Source organism: Thermobia domestica, chromosome 17 (genome assembly GCF_964235325.1).
Source record: "Thermobia domestica chromosome 17, izTheDome1.hap1.1, whole genome shotgun sequence".
NCBI lineage: Eukaryota > Metazoa > Arthropoda > Insecta > Zygentoma > Lepismatidae > Thermobia > Thermobia domestica.
This window is the reverse complement of record NC_137470.1, coordinates 102,087,467-102,110,502: the sequence shown is the minus strand read 5'-3', so window position 1 is coordinate 102,110,502 and position 23,036 is coordinate 102,087,467. Positions and strand designations below refer to the sequence as shown.

General features: G+C 36.4%; 1 protein-coding gene across 3 annotated transcripts in view; it reads left to right on the top strand.

The window, feature by feature from the left end:
• Positions 1-23,036, top strand: part of LOC145673925 (uncharacterized) — a 1,349,238-nt gene that overhangs the window by 784,166 nt on the left and 542,036 nt on the right. The window lies entirely within an intron of this gene.

The window sequence follows — 23,036 nt, the reverse complement described above, 5'->3', positions numbered from 1 at the left end:
GTCCTTGGAGCATTTACAACGTGTCAAGCTCGTCTGGAACTCTACAAATATTTAGAACTGCTGCAAGAAAGAGTATTATATTTCGATACAGATTCCGTGATATTCACGCAGCGACCATCAGAGACCACAATAGAACCAGAAGTATTTCTTGGTTCAATGTCAAATGAACTTGAATCAATTGGACCAAAAGCATACATTAAAAAATTCGTGTCTGGTGGCCCAAAACAGTACGCCTTGGAAATCTACGACCCCGACACGAAATCAACCAGTTATGTATGCAAAATTCGTGGATTCACACTCAATTATACAGCAAGTCAAAAGTTAAATTTTAATAGTCTGGAGCAAATGATCATAAATCAATCGAGTGAAAAAATCTCCATTAGCACGCCGCACAAAATTTACAGAACCCACGATCATCATCTTGTCACAAAACCTGAAGAAAAGAAGTACAGTTTCAACTATAAAAAACGCCGATTAATGCCAGACACATACGAGACATTGCTCTATGGGTATAAAAAAGCCAGAACAGAATAACAGCCATATTTTTCCCTAATCCCACCAACATCACCTCCCAAAGACGGGGCAAAGAATCAACGCAACACGGGACATGCTTCAACGATGCACGAGCGAAGACAAAAACTCAGATGACATCACCTTGCAGAAACCAGTGGAGAAAAAAAAGGTATTCAGGTACGTCACATTTGCGTTTCTTTTCTCACCTCACTCTCTCTTGATCAGTTAGTTCGATGTTAATAATCTGTTTTTCTTCTTTCACAGGAAACAAAATAAATATTACCATGTATATTCATATGTTTTATTTTCTCTTTACAGAATTTGTACCCGTCACGGACACGTCTTCCTTTGAAGAAAAAAGAAATTCTGTATTCATTTTCACATGCTAAAAATAAATGTACAAAAACATGATTCTGTGTTTTTATTTCACATCCTAAAATCAAATTCTTTTTCCTGTACTGCGATTTCAATTTCTTTTTTCTGAATCAGTTTACCGGTAAAATAAATCAATGTTTTGCGGAAAAAAAAAATCAAACTAAATTTTTGATTCAGAAAATTTTTTGTGTACGAAAAAAAAACTGATTCAGAAAATTTTTGTGTACGAAAAAAAATGTTTTCAGAAAAAATTTTTTGTGTACGAAAACAAAATTCTGTTTCAGAAATTTTTTTGTGTGTACAAAACAAAAACTGTTTCAGAAAAATTTTTATGTACAAACAAAATTCTGTTTCAGAAAAAAATTTTATGTACAAACAAAATTCTGTTTCAGAAAAAATTTTTGTGTGCAAAACAAAAATCAGTTTTCGTCACGAAACTGCTCCGACTAAATGAATCGATTCATTCTGATAGTGTTGGCAACACTGGAAAAATTTCGGTAAGTATCGCTCAGGCACTGAGTTACAGCGAACACAACTAGATTCGAACCAACAACCTTAAATGTCTGATTCATCTCTAAATACAGCCAACTAAACAATAAGATTATGTGTATACGTCAATGCTTTGCACTGAGTCAGCAATGTTTTCTTCAAGGTCAAAGTTGCACACGAAGTAAAAAAGATGACAACACAGATCTTCTATCTTTCAATATGAAACATAAACCTAGTGTAAAGTGCTCGCACTGAAATGTGTAATGTAACATAATCTGCTCGTCTTCTTTTCATACGCGAAACTGTTCGTGCTGAATGGAGTACGGCGGCTCAGCGCTTGTCTCTAACGAGTGAGGTTCCTGCTTCAATCCACAATGAAGTAAGTTCATGTTTCCTCCTATCATTTTTCATCATCGTTTCAAGGGGACGTTAAACTCAACATTTCTTAAACTAACACAAAAAAATCGAACTCGGGACCATGACATAGTAATCAACAAACTGAACTTCTCAATGGGCCATGGTGACTCAGCTCTTATTTCTGATGTGTGAGATCTCTGCTTCAATCCGCAAGCAAGTAAGTTTATGATGTTTTCTCATTTCTCATCATCGTTTCAAGTGGGACGATAACATTTCCTGAAACTAACACCTAGAATCAAACTCGGGACCATTGCATAGTAATCAATACACGTGTACGGTCGCTTAGCGCTTGTCTCTACTGTATGACGTCCCTGCTTCAATCCTCAGTCAAGTAAGTTCATGTTTCGTCCTATCATTTCTCACCGTTTTCGCGGGGACGTTAAATTCAACATTTCCAAGAATCAAACTCGGGACGATTCCAAGGTATCCATGTTCACTCCTAAAGCGGAACAAAATGCCCCCTAAAAGGGAACGAGGTGGACCACCCAAATTTTGTAGTAATATATATTAGGGTCCAGTACTATGATACCAAATGTTTAAATTTGGCAATTTCTAAAACTTAAGGGGCGGGCCAAGGTACCATTCCCGGGGGTGCACATATGTACTTATGTTTCATAATAGGGAATGGACTCCTATACATGGCCATATAACCATATAAGGTAATAGGATCTCATCCAAGGAAATGAATTAGGTCAAAAACCAAACACGTGGTACAACGTAATGCTTACGTTTATATTTTGGCAATTTTGTACCCCTAAAAGGGAACGAAATGCCCCCTAAAAGGGAACAAGGTGGACCACCCAAATTTTGTAGTAATATATATTAGGGTCCAGTACTATGATACCAAATGTTTAAATTTGGCAATTTCTAAAACTTAAGGGGCGGGCCAAGGTACCATTCCCAAAAATTTCAAGGGTGTGCACATATGTACTCATGTTTCATAATAGGGAATGGACTCCTATACATGGCCATATAACCATATAAGGTAATAGGATCTCATCCAAGGAAATGAATTAGGTCAAAACCCAAACACGTGATACAACGTATTGCTTACGTTTATATTTTGGCAATTTTGTACCCCTGGAAGGAAACGAGATAGACCACCGAAATTTATAGTGATCTATATTAGGGTTTTATACTATTATACCAAATGTTTAAATTGGGCAATTTCCAAAATTTAAGGGGTGGGCCAAGGCACTCCTGCCAAATTTTTAAAGGGGTGCACAAATGTACCTATGTCTTACAATAGAAAATAAACACCTGTATACACCCATATAACTATATAAGGTAATAGGACCTCATCCAAGGGAATAAAATGAGCCAAAAAACCAAACATGTGGTTGTACTAAAATTTTGTCAATTTTGTACCCCTAAAAAGGGAACGAAGTGGACCACCCAAATTTACAGTAATACATACTAGGGTTCTATACTATTGTACCAAAATGTTTAAATTGGGCAATTTCCAAAAATTGATGGGTGGGCCAAGATACACCTCCCAAAAATTTAAAGGGGTGCACCAATATACCCATGTCTTATGAAAGGTAATGAATCCCTGTATACGCCCATATAACCATATAGGGTAATAATACCTCATCAAAGGGGATAAATTAGGTCAAAAAACCCCCGAAATTTGAATTTTTGGCAATTTTTTACCCATGAAAGGGAACGACATAGACACCCAATACTGATAGAGGTACATACTATGGTCCTAGGCTACCATACCAAATTTTTAGATTTGGCAATTTCCAAAATTTAAGGGGATGGTCCTATGTACCCCTGCCAAAATCTAGAGGGGAGGTCCTAAGTACCCCTAGGTCATTGACACGGGCCAGGGACCATGGGTCCTGGGGATGGTCCTATGTACCCCTGCCAAATTTTAGGGGGTGGTCCTAGGTACCCCTAGGTCATTGACCCCGGCCAGGGACCATGGGTCCTGAGGCAGGGACCCAGGGGCCAAAAAGTGTCCTATAGTAACGCCATTACTACTTACGGGTTTCGTATTTTCCTGCAAAAAAAGGTTCGGTGAGGCACGGACCCCTCCAAACATTTGATCACGAAATATCAAAAGTGCTAGTAACAGTATGTGAGATGTGTCTATAGAACATGAAGAATTGCAACGAAACTTAATGTATGGATAATATGCGAAAAACATACGAATACTGTTTTTTTTTTTATTTTCAGCGTAAAAATGGTTTTACGGGGAAAAGCACCCACCCAAAATTTTGAAAGTTGACGAACGAAAAGCAAGGACAAGTGAATCGAAATGAATGAACTTGTGCACACATATTGTAGACGTAAAATGAGTGAATACGGGTTTCGTATTTTCCTGGAAAAAACTGTTGGAAAGGGCACGAACCCTTCCAAAGTTTTGATCACGAAATATCAAAAGTACTAGTAACAGTGAGGTGTGTGTAAAGGAAATGAAGAATTGCAACGAAACATTTTGTATGGAAAATAACCATAAAATAAATCAATACGAGTTTCTTATTTCCTGCGGAAAAACTGTTTTAGGGGTCAAAGGCTCCCACGCAAAATTTTGAAAGTTGACACCCGAAAGACAAGAAGAAATGAGCCGAAGTGAATGAAATTTGCACAAGTACTGCAGACGTAAAATGAGGATAAGGGTTTTATATTTTCTTAGAGAAAACAGTAAGGTGGGGCGTCGACCCTCCCAAACGTTTGATAACGAAAAATCAAAAATAATATTAATAGTATGTGAGATGTGTGTAAAGGAAATGAAGACTTTCAACGAAACTTTTTGTATGGGAAATGCGCTGAAAACAAAAAATACGGGTTTTTCATTTTTGCGGAAAAATGGTTTTATGGGGCAAAAGGCCCCACCCCAAAATTTTGAAATTTGGCACCGAAAGGGAAGAAAAAGTGAACCGAAGTGAATAAAATTTTGCGCAGATATTGTAGACATAAAATGAGTGTATACGGGTTTCGCATTTACCTAAAAAAAAAAAAAAAAACGGTTAAGTGTGGCACGGACTCCTTCGAATCTTTGATAACGAAATTCCATAAGCGCTAGTAACAGTATGTCAGATGTCTGTAAAGGACATGAAGAATTGCAACGAAACATTGTGTATGGAGAATACGCAAAAAGAAAATGAATACTTGTTTCTTATTTTATGCGGAAAAATTATTTTGTGGGCAAAAGAACCCACCCCAAAATTTTGAAAGTTGATGCCCGAAAGGTAAGAAGAATTGAGCCGAAGTGAACGAAATTGTGCACAGATATTGTAGACATAAAATGGGGGAGTATTCGTTTCGTATTTTCCTTGAGAAAACGGAAGCGTGGGGTGCCGACCCCTCCAAACCTTTGATCACGAAATAACGAAAGTACTATTAATAGTATGTCAGATGTGTGTAAAGGACATGAAGAATTCCAAAGAAACATTTCGTATCGACAATACGCAAAAAATAAAGGAATACGGGTTTTTTATGTTCTGCAGGAAAACGGTTTTAAAGGCTATAGCCCCACCCAAACTTTTGAAAGTTGAAGCCCGAAAGGCAAGAAGAAGTGAGCCGAAGTGAATTAAATTGTGCACAGATACTGCAGACGTAAAATGAGGATACGGGTTTCGTATTGTCCTGGGGAAAACGGTTCCGTAGTGCGCCAACCCCTCCAAACCTTTGATCACCAAATATCATAAGTACTAGTAACAGTATCTGAGATGTGTGTAAAGGACATGAAGAATTGCAACATATCTTTTTGTATGGACAATACGCAAAAAATAAAGGAATACGGGTTTATTATTTTCTGCGGAAAGACTGTTTTATGGGGCAAAACAACCCACCCCAAAATTTTAAATTTGAAGCTGGAAAGGTCAGAACAAGTGAACCGAAGTGAGTGAAATATTGCACAGATATTGAAGGCTTAAAACGAGGGAATACGGGTTTCGTATTTTCCTGGAAAAAAAGGTTGGGTGAGGCACGGACTCCTTCAAACATTTTGATCACGAAATATCAAAAGTACTAGTAACAGTATTTGAGATATGTGTAAAGGACACGAAGAATTGCAACATAACTTTTTGTATGGACAATACGCAAAAAATAAAGGAATATGAGTTTCTAATGTTCTGCGAAAAACGGTTTTAGAGGGCAAAAGACCCGATCCAAAATTTTAAAAGTTGACGCCGGAAAGGTAAAAAGACATTAGCCGAGGTAAATGAAATTCTGCACAGATATTACAGACGTAAAATGAGGATATGAGTTTCGTATTTTGCTGAACAAAAAGGTTGGGTGAGGCACCGACCCCTCCAAACCTTTGATCACGAAATATCAAAAGCGCTAGTAACAGTATGTCAGATGTGTGTAAAGAACATGAAGAATTGCAACGAAACATTGTGTATGCAAAATAACAAAAAAAAATGAATACTGGTTTCTTATTTTCTGCGGAAAACTGTTTTAGGGGTCAAAATCTCTCACCCAAAATTTTGAAGTTGACACCCGAAAGAAAAGAAGAAATGAGCCGAAGTAAATGAAATTTGCACAGATATTGCAGACAGAAAATGAAATTACGGGTTTCGTATTTTTCTAGAGAAAACAGTCGGGTGGAGCGCCGACCCCTCCAAACGTTTGATAACGAAAAATCAAAAGTGCTACTAACAGTATGTCAAATGCGTGTATAGGACATGAAGAATTGCACCGAAACTTTTGTATAGACAATGCACTGAAAACAAAGGAATACGGGTTTTTTATTTTTGCAAAAAAACGGTTTTATGGGGCAAAAGACCCCATCCCAAAATTTTGAAATTTGACGCCAAAAAGTAAGAAAAAGTAAACGGAAGTGAATGAAATTTTGCACAAATATTGTAGACATAAAACGAGGGAATACGAGTTTCGTATTTACCTAAAAAAAATCGGTTAGTTGGGCCCCGGACTCTTCTGAACCTTTGATCACGAAATATCAAGAGTGCTAGTAACAGATTTTCAGGTGTGTGTGAAGCCCACCAAGAATTCCAAAGAAACTTTCTGTATGGGCAATACGCAAAAAATAAAGGAATACGTTTTTTTTATTTTCTGCGGAGAAACAGTTGTAGGGGGCAAAAGAACCCACCCAAAGTTTTGAAAGTTGATGCCCGAAAGGCAAGAAGAAGTGAGGCGAAGTGAATTAAATTGTGCACAGATATTGTAGACATAAAATGAGGGAATACGAGTTTCGTATTTTCCTGGGGAAAACGGTAGCGTGGGGCGCCGACCCCTCCAAACCTTTGATCACGAAATATGAAAAGTGCTAGTATGTCAGATGTGTGTAAAGGACATGAAGAATTGCAACACAACCTTTTGTGTGGACAATACGCAAAAAATAAACGAATACGGGTTTTTTTATGATCTGCGGGAAAACGGTTTTAGGCGGCAAGAGACCCACCCAAAATTTTAAAAGTTGACGCCCGAAAAACGCGAAGAAGTGAACCAAATTGAATCAAATATTGCACAGATATTGTAGGTTTAAATTGAGGGCAAACGGGTTTCGTATTTTCCTGAGAAAAACGGTTAGGAGGCTCGGATCCCTCCAAACCTTTGATCACGAAATATAAAAAATGCTGGTAACAGTATGTCATATGTGTGTAAAGGCCACGAAGAATTCCAACGAAACTTTTTGTATGGACAAATACGCAAAAAAATAAAGGAATACTTTTTTATTTTCCGCAGAAAAACAGTTTTATGGGGCAAAAGAACCCACACCAAACTTTTGAAAGTTGACTCCCGAAAGGTACATATTGTCTCAAAGGTCGAGGGCATTCTTTATTGCTATTTTAAGGAAAAAATTTTCTAAGTCCAGCTTCAGGTATCTTCGGGAAAAAGTAAACCAGGTTCGAACCTCGAAGTCAACCTTTGCAATCGGGAGAAATTTTGCAGATGTGTTTTTCTTCTTTCAAATATAATAAGACTTGTTATTAATTGTATAAAAAAGCAACATTGATTGAAATACTTAATAATTCAATATCTCGAAACTTTGTATTAATATCAGCACATGCCTGTTTGTCATTTAGCTCTCCATACGTAATGAAACATTTAGATACGTAAACGAATCTTTCCATATGTGAAAGAATGCAGAAAATTAAGACAGAACACAATTCTCGTCTGAGTACTAAAATAAAAGTCAAAATGGAACAAAAACAGCGTTTGCAGTGGATATGAATCAGAGCCCTGCACGGGCTGGGAGTGTCCCGTTCGGTCCGGACACAAATCCACTTGCGACATTCCTATTAGCGACAGGAACTGTTAACTGTCCTATGAGCGACCGATTCGATCTGTTAACCGATTCGTTCATACTAAGATAATGGAAGAAGGCAAGGTTCTCTCTTCTTTAACTTGTTTCATGCTAATGCGATTTAGAACCTAACAAAATGTACTGTGAAAAATTTCGCTCTACCTGAATTTAATACGTGAGACTACTCTCATTACACTAACAATATTTTCTACGTTTTTCCTAAATATTTTTGAGTTACTTTCTATGAATACAATGACTATATCAAGGGGAAAACTAACTAAATATTTAGAGTAGCTCCGCCATTGTCTATGATTCTAATATAATTAAAAATTTAATGTTAAAATGATGCGGAGCATGTTTAGATTGAACATGTTTATGGCATAAGAAAGAAATCAGAAAGAAGTAGGGGCGCCCGAAGAAAATTTTCTAGGGAGGGGCATCTTCATGGTTGCTGTACTGTGTCTGGTATATCAGGCATTTAATATACGTGGTTTGCTATATTACGTATACATTTTAGTGAGCCAGGGGGGTGATCCCTGCCTTCCCATCGGGTGCCCATGGAAAGAGAGTGTTCACCACTTGAGGATATCAAAGAAATCTTTAAAAAAAAAGTATTCGAAGAAATTATTACAGAAGTTACAAATCTCTCGCAGGACTTAACAGTTCGTCCAGTTATAAGGGATTACTCGTATTTCAGATTGCTATACGACAAGCTTTTATGTATAAGCCAAAACAAGGAAGGAAGGCAAATTAAGCAATTAGTTTACGTTTTTGTAGCTTACAATAGGGAGAAAGGTAGTTTAAAGAGTTTGTTTACCTTTTGGATTGTTTAGAGTGAACTGCATTGTAATTGGTGGGATTGGTTGAGAATAGCCAATTAGATGTAGGGGATGTCAAAAGCTGTCTTTTATCATTGACATTTTTTTTTAAATTTTATTCATAGAGTCTTAAAGTATATAGTTGGAGAAACTGTTACACGTTTAAGTTTTACAAAATAAAATATTTTACTGTGCTTAGTGAGTAATTAGATTTGAATCAAATTAAGTAGTGAAAACAGAGCTTTTGAAGAAAGGGGATATTACAACTGGATTTTCAATAATTACATAGGAATATACTTTTCATGGAAATGTCCCTGTTGTCTCGCTAAGTTATTTGATATGTTTTATGTCAAATTTAACTCAAAATTAAAATAAATTTTATTTGCACTCACTGTAGAGGGAAAATATATTTGATCAACTGTATTACTGGCACGTACATTTTTCGTAGCAAGGTTGTTCGGGCGCTAATAACGCCAGAGGCAAACATATTTCATGAGAGGGAATCATATCATCTTCCATCATCTCAATGTAAATGAATCGGTCGCTCATAGGACAGATAACAGTTCCTGTCGCTAATAGGACTGTCGCTTCTGGGACTAATCCGGCCGAACCGGGCGCACGTATTTTCGGGTTGGAACCGGCACTCAAGGACGGATTGGAAACTAATGTTGTCATTTTTTCCCTTAAATGTCCTCCACTACCCCTGCCTTTGCCGTGTTCGTACGGTCTTACTGTCAGTCTATGTTAATCGTAGTGTGTTTGGGAAACTGACTCTTTATTCAAGACTGCAAAGTACTGTAATACTACTAATATTACTACTACTTCTATTATTACTACTACGACCACACTTAATACTACTATAACTGCTACGATTTCGCGTCAGAGTTGACATGTCTGGTGGTACAGAATTTACCTTCTAAGTACATATTTTATAACAAGACTTGTCAAACAGGGTGAAATATCCCTATTTTCATTTTCCAACCATTTTTGACCATAAATCGACTTTTGCGAGGTGAGAAAGGAAGATACGACAGAAGGAAAACAAAGTTATTGTAGAAGCATTATCATCAATATCTTGCATTCCAAAATACGGAATGTTACTTAAAAAACATAACTTTAAAAGAAATATCTACTAAAATGAAAGAACAATCATGGCATTTTAGGCGTGTGCCTAACAGTAATATACAAAATAAATAAATAAATATTACAATACTTTTGAGGGTCTAGATCATTTAGATTAGATATTGGTATTACAAAGGTAAACAAATGAAATGTTTTTTTTCTTTTCACTGAAAACGTGATTTTTAATTATATATATATATATATATATATATATATATATTTATATATATATATATATATATATACAGACTGTCATACAATTCGTGTAATTTTCTACAGCACTGGGAGAAGATGAAGTTTTCACACCATTAATATAAAATTTGGCACTCTTATTGAGAAATATACGAATTTTTCGAATTTCTAAAGGAAATAGAAAAAAATTAATGTTTAGCCCCCCTTTTGGAAGTGTAAACACAGAAGTTCATTTTCCTTATGGGAGGTTCAATGTTAAATTTTGGAAGCAGTTTTCTCCAATAATTATTCGTAAAGATTTTGGGGCAAATGAGTTGTATTTGTTACGAAATGCAAAAACACTCATTCACAAAGCTAGTAAAGCCGTCTTAAACATTATTTTGGGAAGGCCCCCCTTCGGGGGGCAAGGGCCGTAAAAAGCTGGTGGGTGGTGTGTTACCAAATCCCAAAATTTATTTTCGGAGTGCCAGTAAACGTCAGATTAATCACGAATGTCACATAATTAATGCTCCAATGCTCCTTACATGTAAGAGTGACTGATAATGGGGCTACAGCCCCCTTTCAAAAGTAAGAAAATCACCAGAAATATTCTTAGTAGGGACATACGAGAAAAAGGTGTTTTTGTTAATTAGTGTGAAATTTGGCGTCAGTGTAGCAAAAGAGTATGCATTTTTGAAATATGGAATGCTATTTTGATAACGCACCGCCTTAGGGGGGCACAGGGGACGAAGCATTAGATGATGTACCTTTATAAAAATTCAAAATTTTGTTCCGGAAATGCCAGTGAGCGTCAGATTTTTCACAAATGTCACAGAATTAATATTCTAATGCTCCTTGCATGTGCCAGTAACTTGTGTGGGGCTATAACCCCCTTTCATAAAATATCCGCATAATTCTTCAATTTATTTGAGGTGACCTTTGTGCTGCCTCTGTACCATATCGGGTTGTGCATTAATGGAAGCCATGACTAAAAATAATATACATTTCCTTTCCCCCAACTTCGATCCGACATTTTGTTCTCGAGTTACGGCTGTTTTGGGCATTTTTCCGACTGGTTTTTGGCTGGTCATAGCGCCAAAAGGAAGCATTGTGCACCCAGGTTGTCTTATCATGGTGTCAGGAATGAGCTCTCAAACGTTGTAAGTGTTGTTTTGAAACACGCTCTATATTTCTATCCTGTTTCTGATTAGCTTCTCTTTGCCAATCAATTTCCAGTATTCCCAAAATAAACCAAAAGTGAACTAAATTCACTAAATCGCCTTCCCCCTATGCTTTCTTCTTGTATAGTACTTATTATATATTTATATTGTAATTGACAGAGATTGCCAATATTGATTAAAATATCTGGTTAAAATTCTATTAGAGGAATTCCCTCTTCAGTACAGAAATTCCCTCCTTGCATCCTACCGCCATTTTAGGCGAGATGGGATTAAGTAAGATGGAAATTCCCATCTCGCCTAAAATGGTAGACATTCTTATTTTGGAGATATAAGTGGCTGATAAATCGTTAGGCGAGGTGGGATTAGGCTAGATGGGATGGAATCATCTGAAAATGTAGGGGTACGGTAGGTAGCGGCATGACGTCACGCCGTCCCCCATGCCTATCTTTGCCCATTGTAATTGCTTAGAAGTGGGAGGACGCCGTACACAGTTTTTTGGAGGTGAGGATAGGGTCCCCCGCGTTCCCACGCACTTTAACCCCTGCTGCTAAGTATTAATTGCTGTGAGCACTAACGAAAAATATTATGTGATAATAATAATAATAATAATAATAATAATAATAATAATAATAATAATAAAGTATCTGAATGATACAGATATTTTTCAACTTTTATTACAATTGCTGTGGGATTCCCATGAATCTGGTTATATTGTTTTTGTAAGGAATAAAAAGGCTTCAAACAACAATATGATTTGTATAAAAGAAAAAAAGCCTTATCAGTTGCAAGAACTGACAAGTGGCCTTGTGTCTGTTTTGCGAGGCACAGAAGCCACCACGCCTGCGGTGTGCTTGCGTTTTTGCCTCAGGCAGCTTCAGTACTAAAGTTAAAGACTTTGCTTCAGGCACACAGTACTAAAATTCTGTCAATTTATGTGTAGCTATCAGCAACCACACAGGTTCTTTGAAACGCTGAATTTTACAAGAAAGGTTTTGTCCATCGGATAGGAAGCGAACGAAGTCCATCGTACGTTGTAATCCCTTCCCCTCTTTTGCACACTGTGTGAAATTTAACTTGTATACTGTAGTAAGTTATAGAAAAGAGAATGCTATTTTTTTAAAAAATGACATTATCGAATAAGATTGACCATTATTACAATATATTCAAGATGAAAAATATTCTTTTAACAGTCGTCGTACTTAGTTGTCTGCACTGAAATTCCCATAATGTGCTTTCATCTTTTCTAATATGAGCTCCGAGCTTCTTCGTGGCTAAGTGGTTAGCGTACGTGCCTTTGGCGTGAGAGACCCGGGTTCGATTCCGGTGAGAGCTCATGTAGTTCGGGTTTGTCAATTAATCAGTAGGTCCCGTCTTATATAGCCTCGTTGCTGAAAGGGACGACAAAATCAACTCAACTCATATTGAGCACCATAGGAGATATAACTCCGAGGTGAATTTTGTTCCTGGAAAACCTCCCAAAATCATCAACGGTACGAAATATGTCTGCAATGCAACATGTCCATCATTTCCAACTCTATGGTCTGTGATCTAGTTTGCTTTTCATGTTTTCAGTAAACTAGACAGACAAAAGGAAGAATAGAGGCTTTCTTCCAGAAAATTGTGTTCGAGGGTGGGGGGTCACACAGGCTCGTATCCACGGGGAGTCTAGGGGGCCGGGCTCACCATTTTTTTTTTTTTTTACATTAGAATGATTTATGAGCATTAAAGTAGACAGCCAATAGGATTTTTTTTGTTTTAGGATGATACCAGATTCGACTCCTGGTGTAAGCTCAACTTTCAGTATTGTGTCATTTGCAGGTCTCGTCTCATACAGATTCGTTGAAAAACCTCTAAACATGTGCTATGACTAGTATGCGAAGTAAAGTTTTTTTTAGCAAAAGAGAGAGAAATTTCTTGCTTTAGACTCTGCCCTGTAATCCAGTTTTTCTGGAGGCGAGATAGTATGGTTGGGAACGACCTATCAGATTCAAGTTCCGAACCCACATATAAAAGACCTTCCTTTATAACCTTGGTGTTCTATAAAGACGAAAAACAAAAATATACTGATAGCTCCAGTAATAGATATTATAGCAAAGAGATTTAAAAAAAAGGTGGTTTTGAAATAGAGAAAGGACAGTACCTGAGTTTTGTTAGTTTTACTAGCATATATTACCCGCTTTGCTAAGTTAAAATGAAAATTTTAAAGCACAACTCCGTATTTCATGTGTTTAGTCTCCGTGAAATATGCTGTTTTCGTTTTTAATGGCATCGATTTAAACAGCATCGGAAAGATCATTGATCATCTCGGCGACCCCAAAAATCATGGATTCGACACCAATAATGGTCATTTTAGGTCATTTATATATATATTTCCTCCTCCCCTATGTTGCGGGCCATGGCAACGAAAGTGTCACTGTTCATCTCAGCGACCCCCCCCCCCAAATGTGGATTCAGCACTAATTAACGGTCATTTTCCATTATCTTTAAATATCTCTTCCTCCCTTTCCCCCAAGTTGTGGGGTTGAATTTGAATTTAAACATGATCGAAAGTACCACTGCTCATCTAAGCGACCCAGAAAACTATAAATTTGACACTGATAGTGGCCATTATCGATCATTTTATATATCACTTTCTCCCCTTCCCGCAAGTGGCGGAGCTGATTTTGCATTTAAACCGGATCGAAGATGTTACAGTTCATCAGAATGATCCCGAAAACTATGGATTAGGCACTAATATTGGTTATTTTCGATTATTATTATTATATATAGCTCCCCCGCCCCCGTGCTGCGGCACACGAAATCAGAATTGTCACTGTTAATCTCAGCTACTCCTAAAACTATTGATTCGACACTAATATTACTCAGTTTTGATCATTTTTAAACGTTTATCCCCCTCTCCTCCATTGTACCCTCCACCTTCCCAACTATTAGGGCTGAACTTGGATTGAAACAGCATCAGAAGTGTTACTGTTTGTCTCATCGGGCCCGAAAACTATGGATTCAACATTAATATCGGTCATTTTTGATCATTTTTAAATTTCTCTCCCTCTCGCCCTCCCCTACGTTGTTTCGTCAAAGTAAATAGCCTAAAGTAATCCCTGCCCCTATTCTCATGTATATTGAAAATTTGATTTAGATCGGTCGGGTGGTTCAAGAGTGATAAAGTCACAGAGACATACATTTTTATTTATTTCTTTTTACATATATCTGCCCCCTCTCCCTCCCCTACGTTGGCTCGTCAAAGTGAAATGATAAAAAAACACCAAAGGCCCGACCCTCATATTTGTTGAAAATTAGATCGAGATTGGTTGGGTGGTTCAAAAGTTATTAGGTTTTATTAGTTTCTATTTATACGTTCCCCCCTCCCCCCTAGGATGTACCGTTAAAATAAAATTACAAAAATGTTTCCAGATCGAAACCTCATACATCTTGAAAATTTGATTGCGATCGGTCGGATATTCAAGATATAGTTCAAGAGTTATTAAGTTACAAAAATAGTGGCTTTCAGTCTTATATAAATTGATTTTTATATATATATTTCCTCCTTCTCCGCCCCCACGTTACTTCGTCAAATTTAAATAACACGATCCCAAGCCTGAGCCTCATCTATGTTGAAAATTTGATCAAGATTGGCCGAGTAGTTCAGGAATTATTAAATTTTATTTATTTTTACACCCCCCCCCCCTAAGTTGTACCATCAAAGTGAATAGCCTAAAACCAGCTCAGCCGTAAAACTCATCCATGTTTCAAATTTGATTAAGATCAGTGGGGCGGTTCGGGAGATTTATAGTCACAAACATAGTGTTTCTCAATTATATATATATATATATATATATATATATATATATATATATATATATATATATATATATATATTAGTAGTGTCGAATCTAGATTTTTTCCTATGGGGGCAACGTAAAATTTTACGGCACATTCCACCAGCCCCCCTTCCAACAGAACGGCGAATATGCATCGTTTTTACCACTACCACTCTACATTGAGACTTTTCCCAAATAGGCAGTACTGGCTTCGATAGAAGGAAAAAAAAGTTTGAAGGGCCGGATCGGGACAGTGAAGAGAAGAGTGGCAGTGTTGGGCAAATTTCAATTGAATTGACAATTAACAATTAATCTGTAAATTTAATTGTTAATTGCAATTGACAACGGAAGTAAGTAATGGTTAATTGTTAATTGCAGTTGCCCATTAATAAAGGAGAATCAATTGCAATTAATCAATCGATTGAAAGTAATTGCAATTGAAATTAATTAGCAATTAATTCAATTGCAATTTTTGATTTCCACAGCAATTACTTTCAATTGATTGATCAATTGCAATTGATTTTCACTGATTAATTTTCAACACTGTAGTTCAGAGAGAGTGTGGGGCAATGAAAACTTTAGCCACGACCAACTGACCCACCACCCATCGTGAACTATGACCCATCGTGACCCACTCTGTCCCACCATCCACCATGAATTACTGTCACACACTGTGACCCAAGACCCACCGAAACCCATTGTCATCAAGTCTGACCCATGAATCATGCCCTCTTCTCTACTGACTAAAGAGTTTAAACTTGTAATAAAACAAGGCTATGAAATTATCACTCATTGGATTTTGAATTTCTACGATCAATCACTCAAGCACCGCTCTATTACAATAACGGTGGATCTGACCTTTCTAATATAAATAAAATAGAGTTTGCTTGAGTGTCTGTCTCTCTATCTGTGTGCGGCCCGTGGACCAGACGAGTGGACGAAAGTTTTCAAAATTTGGTCGCGGGTAGCTTGGTCTAGGCCACAGATCAAGACGAAGAGTTTTTTTTTTCAGCCGGGACCGGCCTGGGAACCAGACAAGTTGGCCGAGAGTTACCAAATTTTGAACACGGATACCTTGGTTCAGGTCCCAGACCAAGGTGAAGCGTTTTTGACTAAATTCGAACCATGGGGGTCTCAGGAGGGCGTTAACCCAGACATGTAAAAGTAGTAGAAAATGACCGATATTAGTGTCGATTTCATAGTTTTCGCGGTCGCTGAGATCAATAGTGATACTTTCATTAGCGATGATTTTCTAATTCAGCCACCATTGTATGTGGGCCGGGAGTCACCGGGGTGGAGAATTGCGAGACATGTAAAAATAATGGAAAATGACCGATATTAGTCTCAAATCAATAGTTTTCACTGTCGCTGAGATGAATGGTGATACTCACACGCGTTGAGTTCCAAATACTGCCCCCATCGGCTGCTGGCCAGAGGCATGTTTTTTTCAAAATTGGAACCAGAGGGTCATAGGGGCTTTTATCGGAATATGTAAAAGTAGTAGAAAATGGCAGATTTTAGTGTCACATTCATAGTTTTCGCGGTATCGGCTGGAGACCAGAGGCGATTTTTTCAAAATTCGAACCAAGGGGGTCTCAGGGGGCGTTTACCGGGACATGTAAAAGTAGTAGAAAATGACCAATATTTGTGTCAAATCCATATTTATCGGGATTGCTCAGATGTATAGTGACAACCCCGATAGTGTTTACGTTCAAATTCAGCCCCCATCGGCCTTCCCAATGAAAACACACGTAAACATTAATGTCATAGTAGATTAAATGATAAAATTCGAATTAGTAATTCTGTTTTCCATTGCTCCATACATACACTGGAGCAAATCCCGGGGGGATGAAGGGGACATGTCCCCTCCAATCTTGGAACTGGGGAGATTGTCCTCCCCAATAATCCGATTTGAAATGTGTTTTTTGGGAGAGAAATTTGATTATTTGTGTCCGATCGCTAGAAAGGAAAGTGAGATGAAATTAATGTCCACTCAGAATAAGCCTTAAATCTGCCCGCCTCCCAATGTTGAAGACAATTCTGCTCCCCTGATCCTCTACAGCATTGTTTCTCGGCTACAGAAATATTTTGAACATCGCTATATATATATATATATATATATATATATATATATATATATATATATAATATGGGAACGATCCTACCTGTCATCCCCCCCCTAATGTTGAAGACAGATTTGCGCTGTTGCATACATACCTGTCGTTTCTCGTTTCTTTTTGTCCATGAACTAAAAATCCTGGACAAGGCTTGCATAAATTTCTCGCCGTGCTTTTTGCTTTTCAATCCTGTCCTTGAAAGAGTCTGTTATCTTATCCCATATGCAAAGTCTACATTCCACAAGTTCAATAACGGTTAAAATATCGAATGGAAAAATTCCTGCCATCACTAAAAATCTAAGGAAAACTAGAAAGGTAAGAATGCAATAATACACAACCTTTTGATCCAGTCACTGTAGCTAAAATGCAGAACTCTATCAGGGGGTCGATCCCGGTACAAAGGGGAGAGGGAAAACTTGTAAACATAGCTTTGGTCTTTGTTTTCAATTGCAATTCTACACATTATTTTTTAAAATGGGAGATTTGGGATAGTTTTGAAAGTGAGAGAAAAAATCTGTAACAAGTGAAGCATGAAGTCACATCCCTATTGTTGAGATCACAATCAAGAAAATGCCAAGTGAGTAACTTGTCCTTGGAGCTTGGGAAAGAGTGTTTGATTGTGTTGGTTTCGTTTCAAAATAATAATTCTACTTTGACTTGTCAAAAAATATTGTATTCAATCACTGCTTATTGAGTGGAACCGGGAAAAGTGATCTGCACACAATTCTAATGAAAATAAAAGGGAGTAATAATAATCAGGATTTTTCCATATGCTTATGTTCACAGTCTATCAAAATTTGAAAATTACGCTTAAATTAATTTCCAGAATGTATTGAAATTTAAATGCATTAATAGATTAAAAAATATACCATCAAAGAGTGTGTGTGTGTGTGAGAGAGAGAGAGAGAGAACAGAGAGAGAAAGAACAAAAATTAAAAATTAGTGGAAAATAATCAAGAACTTGGTTATCTAAATTTTCTATATTCTATTTGGTAATAGCTATTTAGAGGGAAACCAGTACTCTTCAAACTTTCCACATTTTATACTTATTTAATAAAGGGAATTAGCTACTCCAAAACAGAGACTGTAAAAAATAATAAGCTGTTCCGAAGTTGTTTATAGGACAATATAATAATAATATTATTATACAATTATAATAGAAAAAAATGGAAACAACAAAATTCCAAAGACAAGAAACGAAACAAAAATATACGGCGCCTTGTCACTCACTCTCTTCATCTAACCCACTGGCCGGCCGACATTATCGGCCACATGTGCATCCAATCATAAGAAAACATTGCCACCGACAAAATCGGTGTCGGCGATACCGCCGACATTATCTGGGGCTTGGCCGACAGCATCTGCGTGTCGGAGGATCGGCCGATAATATCGGTGGCGTGTGTAAGCTACGATTTGAGTACATTGAAGTCGATTTCACCGCCGACATTATCGATGCTTCCACCGATATTATCGTTGCCGTGTGCAAACACACTAAGACTTCTCTTTGATCTGTATGTAAACTTTTGTCAGTTGATGCAAAAAATAAGTGAGTTTGTTCTACGCTCTACATTTCAAAACAGATTTTATAAGATGAACAGACTCCCCACACTTGAAAACAACATAGACAGATTTTCTGAAACTTTCGTACGTTGTTAGCTGCAATATTCCTGTACAGGTAATTATTCGCGGAGATGTTTACATAGAATCAAGGAAATCTTTACGATCTATGAAGAGAAAGAAAACAGACTTTGTTCTTATTTGCTGTCAATCTGCATTATATAGGTTTCTTTTTCTCCGCGGACAATCCTAAGTTCACGCACGTGACCTAGCGAGGGAAGAGAGAGAAATAAATCTACCTGGTTAGATTCCTATCTGCTGTTCTGCACTTTTGCAAAATGCAGCCAATATCTTAAACAGCTTTTAAATGGAAGAAAATTAATTTTTAATTAGCGCGCTATAATATTACCTTAGCAAGAAAAAGTAAAAGTGAACATGCAATATTAATACTAATAAACATTTGGCCGAATTTTGAACTCTATAAAATAAATAGTTTTTATAAAATTTTGGAAAGAAATATGCTATGTTATTGTATATATTAGGGATGGTCAAAAATTTTCCAGTGAGATCCAGTGAGATCTTGCCGGATCCGGACCTAGATCCGGATCTCGGATTTTGATTCGTATCCAAACCTACATCTGAAATTGTGATCTTATAAAATTGAATATCTAAAATTCGTTAAAACTTTTTTCGGATTCACTGATTTAGTAGGTTGCTGTGCTTTTAAATGTTTCCGTAACACGTTTGTGCTACCTTTGTTCTTTATTTTATTTTAACCTTGCAATATTTACATGTTGCACTTTCTGTCGAAGTCGCTTTAGTAAAATGTTTCCAAGTTTGATTTCTTCCCATTTCAGAGTATAGTGAACTGTCTGAAAACTGATGTAAATGGTAACAAATTCTTCTGTTTAGCTCCTCTTCGAAACTTAATGTTAGCTTCACATTGATAATATTTGTTTTATTCTTAGAAAATAAACTTTTTCCTTGTCTCATATACAAATGAAATATCTTTTAGATAAGGCCCTTTTAATCGCAGGAATACTAGACAAAACAAACTCTTTATTAATAGTAGTTTCTGACTCACTAGAGTCCAACCATCAACAAATGTAATAATGAATATCTTTCACTTCGAAGGTATATACAACAAAAAATATAGACTGGTTGGCGTGAGAATTTCAGGAGAGCGATATGGTTGTGTTCGTTGTATGACTTTATTACCTAACTTATGGCTTGCCCTTCTGAGGTCGGTCGTTTGTTGAAGGAGTAAATATAAAAGAGATTTCTATTATTTTTCTTCACCCTCCATGTTTCTTTAAACATACATTGCAGGAGGTAACCAAAACATATCCATGCGTCGTATCATTGAAGCGTTTTGTGTTTTGTATATTAAAGTGTTCAAAAAATTTAACATATTCGCATTTGTTCATGTGATCTCAGGTTCAATTATCGGTGGGAACATACATGAGAAAATTGAAAGCTGAAACAATATGAAAATAGTATTTAAAAGTCAGGAAATTGATATTAAAACTTTAGATATATATATTGGGACTGTAAGGCTGTAGTTAAATTAACCCACACGTTTCGTGAAGATATATTACGTCGTTATTGTTTTTTCACTATAAACTACCAGATACATCCTCAGAGGCTACTTTACACTGTAGTAATCAACAGATGAAAACATTGGAAAAGGAATGGAAGGAAGGTCTCCAGAGCCTTAGATCAAGGTACTAACCTAGCATTTGCCCAGTATAACTGAGAAACAACCCTGGAAAATCCTCAGTCAGGATGGCTGGTCTCCGAATTCGAATCCGGTATTATCCAATTGCGAAGTAAGAATCATAACAAGTAGCCTGAGCTCGCTCCGTATTATTATTATTATTATTATTTAATTAATGTAATGTTTTAAAATTAGTGCAAATTAAACCGTACTTTATTTATTGCTGATGTTATAATTAATAAGTCTACATGAGACATCAGTCCGATATCAAGAAATAATACTAGAACTGGAATTCAGGAAGCGGGGGTAAAGAGATTAATGAGGATGAGAAAACTATGTACGATGCAAAAACTGAGTAATTATGACTTCGTCACAGATATATTCACTTACATACGTCAATTAATATTTCTCTGATACAGTGCACTCTTACTTTCTATAGTGGCAGGAAAATGGCCCGTTTTTGTAAACGAACACACTAAGCACGTGGGTATAGGCGCAATGTCCGTGCAAAGAAATATAGGTAAAACTAGAAAAAAAATAGGGAAAGCGAGGTGAAATGATAAACCGCCCTTCAACTTAAAAAAAAACTAAAAATAACTAAACGTAGAGCTACGAAAGACGCGAGACGAATTTTATTGAAAAGATTGTTTTTCCTTAGTGATTAGTTCTTCTAACTATGAACATGAATTAAGGAGAAAACAAGTAGCTAGCTCCGAGTTTCGCAAACTAGTTGAAAAGAAAATATTGGATAAAATTTAATAATAAAGAAGGCATTTATGATAATTAAAACAAACTAAATTCTTGGCACGACATTCCTTTGGTTCCTACCAGCGGCGTTACGTTCAAAGTGGGGATGTGTAGTCAACGCATCAACACCCGAAGTCCTTATGCCGGCTTTCTAGACTGGAGTCCGCTACCTCTTACTTAAGATAACTCCCCCACGATGCTGGGTCAACATCGAAATTGTTGAGTGCCTCTCCGGAAATTGAACCCATGACCATGTAGTTATAAAGGGATAATATTAAACAGTAAAGTGAATAAATAAATGTGATGTGTATTGAAATTAGCTTATTCTAGGTCGCCACTTCGTTTTGTAGCGGTAAAATCTGGAACTACCATACTACTTCGAAGACATGTTGGAAAATAAAATTCCTTGTATTTAGCTTTATTAGTATTTACGCAATCTGACACTGTAATAAAATCAAAATAATACCAGATTCTTCCAAATCCCTACTGATGAATTTTATGGCCATTAAATACTAACTATTTCTTATATACAAGCTATAGAATTAATTTCAACGCCTAAAGAATTTGCTTTTCAACTTTTATTTTATAATTTGCATGTTAGAAAAAACAGTGATTATGTTTCATAAAATAGTTCTACATCTGCTGATAGATGTCCCTTTTTAATCAACATAATAGGATGTTTAATACATTTAGTTCAGGTTAATAATATTAAACCATCAACATGCATGTATCCACCAATACAAATTTACAGATCTCAATTTCCAAATAAGAGAGTAAAAATTCATGCTGTTAGTATTCTATCAATTCATACAACATTATACGATTGTGTTACTAATTGTATTACCTATATTTAGTAGGTATTTTCTACACTTCATTATTAGTACAGGTACTTGTACATGCATTGGTAAAGAAATACTACACACATCTTCAGATTCTTGTACATGCATTTACTGAAGAAATAGTACTAGGACAAGACCTGAAAAGTAATTTAATCTAACCTGTGATCGGAATTTCTACATTTTTCTGTACTATATTGAATAAACATGAACAATCGCACTGTAATTTCAAAGTAACATGAGATCAAATATGCAATCCATTTTTACCACTTAATTAATGAAGAATTAGAATAGATTTAGTATAGAGCAGGTTCAGATTTACTATATTTCAACTCAGAAAATGATTTTGATTACACATCTTATTCTACAATAGCCAAGACTTGTTTATTTACGTAAATTAATTTTTTATACGCTAGTCAACATTTCTGAACTTTTAAAATTTTGTTGTAGCTAAGACATTTGTGCAGTGAATCTAGGTTTCAGCCATCCCCTTTCGAGGGAGGCGAGCTGAAGTTTCTTAAGTACTGATCATTTTGAAGGCTATGTCACTTGTAAAATATATTCCACTGAAGACGAATTAAATATCACTTGAATGAGCTAATTATATAGCTAAATCTAATTTACCTTATTCACAGCTACTACACAAATCCAAATTTCCTTTGATCAGTTCGCAGCCAATATATTTGTGTATAATTTACTATTTCCACACAAATTTTTATTTAAATACAATCCAGTTTAAACAAAAATCACTTTGTTTAATCCTTTAAGTAACTATTGATTTCGAAGGCAGCTCAAAACTTGGAAAATTACGTAATTTGCTGCTTACTAAATTATATTGGATCGACCTTTATAAAATTTCAATTTTCTACAAACTCTCGAACCCAACTAACTTTACTTTTGCTTTACTATATATCGGAGTTTGGGGTTTACATAGCGGT